Source organism: Triturus cristatus, chromosome 5_1 (assembly GCF_964204655.1).
Source record: "Triturus cristatus chromosome 5_1, aTriCri1.1, whole genome shotgun sequence".
Taxonomy (NCBI): domain Eukaryota; kingdom Metazoa; phylum Chordata; class Amphibia; order Caudata; family Salamandridae; genus Triturus; species Triturus cristatus.
Genome location: NC_140587.1, coordinates 88,492,491 through 88,498,547, shown reverse-complemented (window position 1 = coordinate 88,498,547; position 6,057 = coordinate 88,492,491).

Sequence of the window (6,057 nt, the reverse complement as noted above, 5' to 3'; positions counted from 1 at the left end):
TGTCAAAGCTCAGCTCAGCTAGTGGCATAGGAAGAGTGAGTAACTCGAGTTAAGGGATCAGATAATGATAGTAGAGGAGCCTGATAAATAAAATAAACCAGCTAGAGGAGTGCCACTTAGGGGTGTGTCCAATGTAGCGAGTATGGGTTTGAGGCGCAGATTACAATCTGGATTTGCTGGCCTTGATCAGATCAAGGGGCAGGGAAGTAGTTGGGGCATCCCACAGGGCTGTACCATCGCCGTATGAGATTGGTGAATTGAAGAGATCTTCACATGAGTCTTAGAGGACAGATAGGGACCAGTAAAGGTAGCAAATGGATCCAAGTGGGCTGTGGCGGGTGACTCAAGATGAAGAAGAGGGAGAGGTTAGGCAAGAGATCCAACTGACCCAAATGACCACCTCTGAGCGATCATATTCAGTAATGCAGACTAATCCAATGTGAGACCATCTATCATGGGCCAATAAGATTGGGGGCAATGATGCAAAAGCAGACTTTAGGCACTACCGATAATGATTTTGAACTGTTATGAGAGAGGGATTACAAGCAAGGCATAGGGGAAACCTCAGTATTCTAGTATGTAGGGTTAAGGTAAACTAACCAGTCTAAGATGGCCGCCATACACGGAGGATAGAGCAGTGCTTTTTTCATTTTAATTTCCAACAGTGTAAGGATCAGGAGAAGAGAACACACTTCCACTACATCCATTAGCTGAGTTGGTAGCACAAAATAAATGCCATAAGTCTGGAGACACAAAATGGGCACTGCTCAAAAAATGGAGACCATGCAGAAGCAGTCCACACCTTGATGTGAGCCTAAGGATCCCACATGCCCACTAGCTCCTGTCTACCACAACTGTAAAGCTCACAGCAGGGGGGAGCCGCAGCAGCTTCAGCTGTGAAGATTCAGAAGAGCAAAGTACAGAGAACAAATGGAGCTGGCGTGAGGTAAGTCCCAGAGTGTCTCATGATGGGCCATGAGTGGGATAGACAGGAAGGCTGCAGAAATCGATTAATCCCACCTTCATCGAGGCCCCAACTTCACGGAGACCCCTCCAACTAACCTCATCAGCCGTAAAAGAAGTAGAGGGAACTGCAGCTCCGTATCAAAGAAGTCACACCCCTGTAGGCCACAACAGACTCTCCCAGGCCATATGATCCATCCGGTATGCACCGCAGGGCAGCGGGGACCAATCCAAAGACGGCAGCGTAAAACATTCTCCGCAGCTCCGCATCAAAAAAGTCACACCCTCATAGACCGCAGCAACCTCTCCCAAGCCATATGAGCTGTTTGGTACGCACCACAGGGCAGCAGGGACAAATCCAGCAATGGCGGGGTGAAACGTTCAGCCCAGGGTGGGTCGCGAAGCAGTCGGGGAATCAGCCAGCAGATCCCAGGCCCCCTAGTTGAATATGCAAATCCGACGCCATCCGGGACGGCAGACTCTGGACCACATGGTCCCACCAGTGGGAGTTAGATCGCAGTCGTCTCAGGACACCGGGTGAATGAAAGGGCAAATCCAAAGGCACCATAACTAGTGCCCTGATCTGACGCCAACAGGGATAGGATCCAGATATCCGACTACGGACAGCCCCCGTATGGGGCAGCGGGAGTCAGGAGGCAGTCCTGAGGGACATTTCCAACCTGTTCAGTTCCAGCACAGTCAAGTTCAGTTCCAGCACAGTCGGGAGGATGGTGAGGGCATGCAAGGGATATACACCGAAAGGTGATTCCTACACTTAGGAGCTCATAGAGGGAGCTCCCACTTGCCTACGATGTTCCAACACTAAAGAAACCATGACTCCCCCCGGTGGCCTCCTCCCCCTTTCCACTCCCCCTCTGCCCCTGTCCCTCTATTGGGTCATAGTAAGCTAGCAATCTCTTTTAAGGAACCATTGGTGGCGGGTCTGTGAGTCTTAAAAGTCGCAAGTATTTGGGGCATGTGAGCTCTCTAAATTCGGATGAGAGCATTGTCAGAAACGGCTTCCAGAGGTCAGAAAATGAAGCACCTTGGTTCGTAAGGGCGTGAGAGTTATACTCCATTCCCAGGATATTCTATATTCGGTGTAACCACCCTAGATGTGTGGGAAGGCGGGCGGATCCGCACTGCGCTAGGGGGGGGCGTGAGTAGAATTACCAACGGCACGTGATCGTAGAAAGAATCACCTGGAGGGCAGCACCGGCGGGCATTGCTCCCGCGCTGCCCGGCTCATCAGGCGGGCAGGCGACCCAGATGGTTGCCTGCCCTTGGATCGCCCGTAAGATAACCCACCCATTACATATCTTGGAATTATGTAATAAACCTGCAGCATTGTTACCCAACTCCAACTGTTTCGTGTGTGTCATTGGGTAACCTAATTTGGGGGAGGGGGGACAGCGGGGTGCCCCTGGGGGTACTATGTTTTGAAGAGCTGCTCCTATTGCAAGTTCCATCTGGTGACCTCTGTGGGATTTTAAAGGAAATGTTATGGGGTTGGGCAAGCCCAAAATAGTGTAAGCTGGGAATCGGGGTATCTGTGTGTCGAGGTATTTATCAATATCCTTGAGCACCTGTGCCCGAAAGTTAGCAAGCTTGGGACAGTCCCACAGTATGTGAGCTAGGGTGCCTGGGGATCCGCATTCCTGCCAGCACTGGGTATTTCTTGCAGGGTTTCTTCTGTGGAGTCTGAGAGACGTAAGATACCAGTAAGTGGATATTTTGGTAGCCGTTTTTATACTTGCTACATTACGCGCTGTGTGTCGGGCCCTGTAGTATATGTCTTTCCATTCCCTTTGCGTGAATGTGCGACCTATCTCTAGTTCCCACCTCTTCTGGTCGGGGGATGTAGTGACTGCTGGGGGTGGTTTCACTATGTCGTATAGTTCAGATATGTGGTGAGTATCTGTATTTTTGGGGAAAAAAACACTGTTCGAATGTAGTTAGATGATGCAGCGCCACACCTCGGGTTCATCACCCAGTGTCTAATTTGTTGGTATCTGTATTGTTTGGATTCCTGGAGCTCCTGCTGTATTCAAAGGTCCTCAAAAGTCAGGGGGCCTGTTTCATTGAAGAAGTACCCGATGGATCTGCGGCCTTCCTGAGTCCATTGGGCTAAGGTCTCTTCACAAAAGCCAGGGGTGAATTCCGAGCTGCCTCCTATTGGTGTTAGTGGGGATGGGAATGATGTTAGCACTTTTCTCTACCCGTGTAAAAGATGAGAGTTAGAGCCTCGCGGAGCTAGCCATTTTGTGGAGGAAAGGGATCACCCACAGAAATTGACCAGCCTGTGCCCTATCTCTAAAAAGCCAATTTTTTTATGACTCAGGACGCGACCATTCTACAAATGTTTGATCGGGAACGCTCAGTATTTTTCTCATAGGTTAGAAAGCCCAAAACCTCTCTCTTTAGGAGCACTATAGCATAGATCCCTGTGCAGTTGGGGTCGCTTGTCGTCCCATATAAATCACTCCTATTCCCTCTGTAGTGAGCTCAGAGTGCAGGGGCAGGGGGTTCCAGTGGAAGAGTCTGGAAAAGACATAGCAATTTGGGTAAGATTGTCATCGTTACTGCCGCTAACCGGCATGGCCAAGAAGTGTGTGTGTCCTCCAGTCGCGTAGAGCAGACCGTATTCGGTTGACTAGTGTAGTATAGTTCAAGGAGATGGTGCTCTGTATGGATGCTGTAAGGTGTATCCTAAGATACAAAATAGCATCAGGTGCCCAGTGGAAAGGATCTGTTTATTGTGGTTCTGTTCGTAAAGGGTCTTTAAGGGATAGATTAAGAGCTGAAGACTTCTGAATGTTAATTTTGAAGTCCCCCGCTAGGAAACATTGCACTAGTTCGGACAAGAGAGCCAGGAGGGAAGTCCGAAGGTTTTCCAACATTGCTATCATGTCATCAGCGTGCTTGTGGGGGGTGGGCAACTGCCGGAGCTAATGGCCGCTCACTAACGCGGCACTGGCCCTGACTATTCTCTTCCTCTTATCCATCCTTCATTTATCCGGCTGCAAGTGGTGTATTCCTGCTCATCTGGCATCAGAACCTCTACAGATCTGCTCTGGGGGTCTCAAACGTGAACAGCTACGAGGAGCGACCGGCGGTGGGACTGCAGCCCTCTGACACGGGGCAGCCGCAGGCTCATGTGGAGGCCAGCCCAGAAGCAAAGGCGAGGTCCTGGGCATAAAGCGGGAGCGCGTAAGCGCTGATGTCAGTGATCAACGATTTCGACCTGAAGGCGGCCCGCTCTAACTGACGCCTAACATAACTACCTCCAGCGGCCACATCAAGTGCGGTGACAAGAATTTGCTGGTGGTGTCCCCCAGCTATCCAGATATCCCTGGCATCACGCAGTCTTTGGCATTGGGCCTGCAGTGTGACGCAGAGCCGACTTGGATTTGGGGCACCTGAGGCTGAATGACTGATCGCTCAGCGGGGCCCTTATTACTGTCGACCTCTGGGGGTAAGAAACCTTGCGGTGACCAAGGAGCTCCGCCATCGTGATCCAAGAATGCAAGACTTATTTAATATCAATACCATGATGACATAATGCGACTGTGGCAGTGCATCAAGAACAATCTATAACTATATTGTACCTATATACATACATCTGATGACCTGTATTGCTGTGCTTTTTGTTGCATTGTTTAATAAAAAGAGTGTGCTTGTCCCCCCCAAAGCGTATGCCCGTAATGAGTGGTTTGTCGAAGCTTGTTGGGTCATTGACTCCATATGTAGAGCAAAAAGCAAAGGGGAAATCAGGCACCCTTGTCTGGTACCTCTGTGAATGGGAAGGGAAGTAGATGTATAATGGTTTACTTGCACAGATGCCACTGGCTTAGTGTAGCTACTTAAGACTCAATTTGTAAACCTGGTAGTGAGCCCGAAATGTTGTACTACTTCCCGTAAGTAGGGCCAGTGCACCCTATCGAACGCTTTATCTGCATCAATGGAGAGGAGCATGCAGTCGGCTTCGAAGCGCTGCATTTGATCAATAATGTGGAGCAATCTCCTAGTATTGTCAGCACATTGATGGTTGGGGACAAAACCATCCTGGTCCGGGTCAATCAGGCCAGGAAGAAGGGAAGACATTCGTGCAGCCAGGATCCCAGTGAACAATATTAAATCAACATTGAGAAGAGCGATAGGCCTATAAGAAGCACACTGGTGCCTTTCCTTCCCAGGTTTGGGTATGACAACCACCGATGTCTCTAGCATTGTTGAAGGTAGGGATGAGGAAACTTCTATGGCATTGTACACCCTGGTGAGGACGGGGGCCAGGAGGGAGCAAAGGGTCTTGTAGAAGAGGGCCGAAAGCCCATCTGAGCCCAGCAATTCAAGCACCTTCAGTTTTGCAATAGCAGTTATTAGTTCCCCATCTCTAATAGGGGACTCAAGCATTTCCGCCTGATTATTTGCTATTTTGCCAGTTGCGACATTTTGCAGATACTGAGGGGGTGCGTCAGGGGGGACAGTTAATACTTCATGTATCCCTGAATAAAACTGAAGAAATATCTCAGCAATTTCCTGATCTGTGCCATTTTCCTCTCCCGACGGGGAAAGGATTGATGTAGTCCCTGTGGCTTGTCTTTGCATTTGCAGTCTGTTGGCCAGTAGCTTCCTGCATCTATCTCCCCCAGTGTGAAAGGTATGGTGAAGTCTAAGCTCTGCGTACTCTGCTCTGTCTATAGCTATGGCGTTTAGTTGGGTTCGAGCGGACTCTAGCTGTTGCCAGACTTGGGGAGCGCCCATCCTCTGGTGAATATTGGACTGGGTGGCTGTCCCGTGCTTTTTGGAGAATGCGTTCTTTTAATTTAAAGTCATGAACACATGTGAGGATGTCGGCAGGGGGAGCCGGGGAAGGCCTCCTCGAGGCCCACCCAATGGGTGCGGTCAAGCTTTATTTCCAAGTCAGCGGGGGCCTCCAAGATGGGTCTAAAATGCCACTTACAAATGATTCAATGTCCTGTGCTTCCTCTCCGTGCAAGATGCACCTAATTGTTGCGTCTCAAGCGATTCTTCAAATCTTCAGCATGAGCCTGGAGATCCATGTGCTGATGTCTGAGGCAGATCAACTCCTAA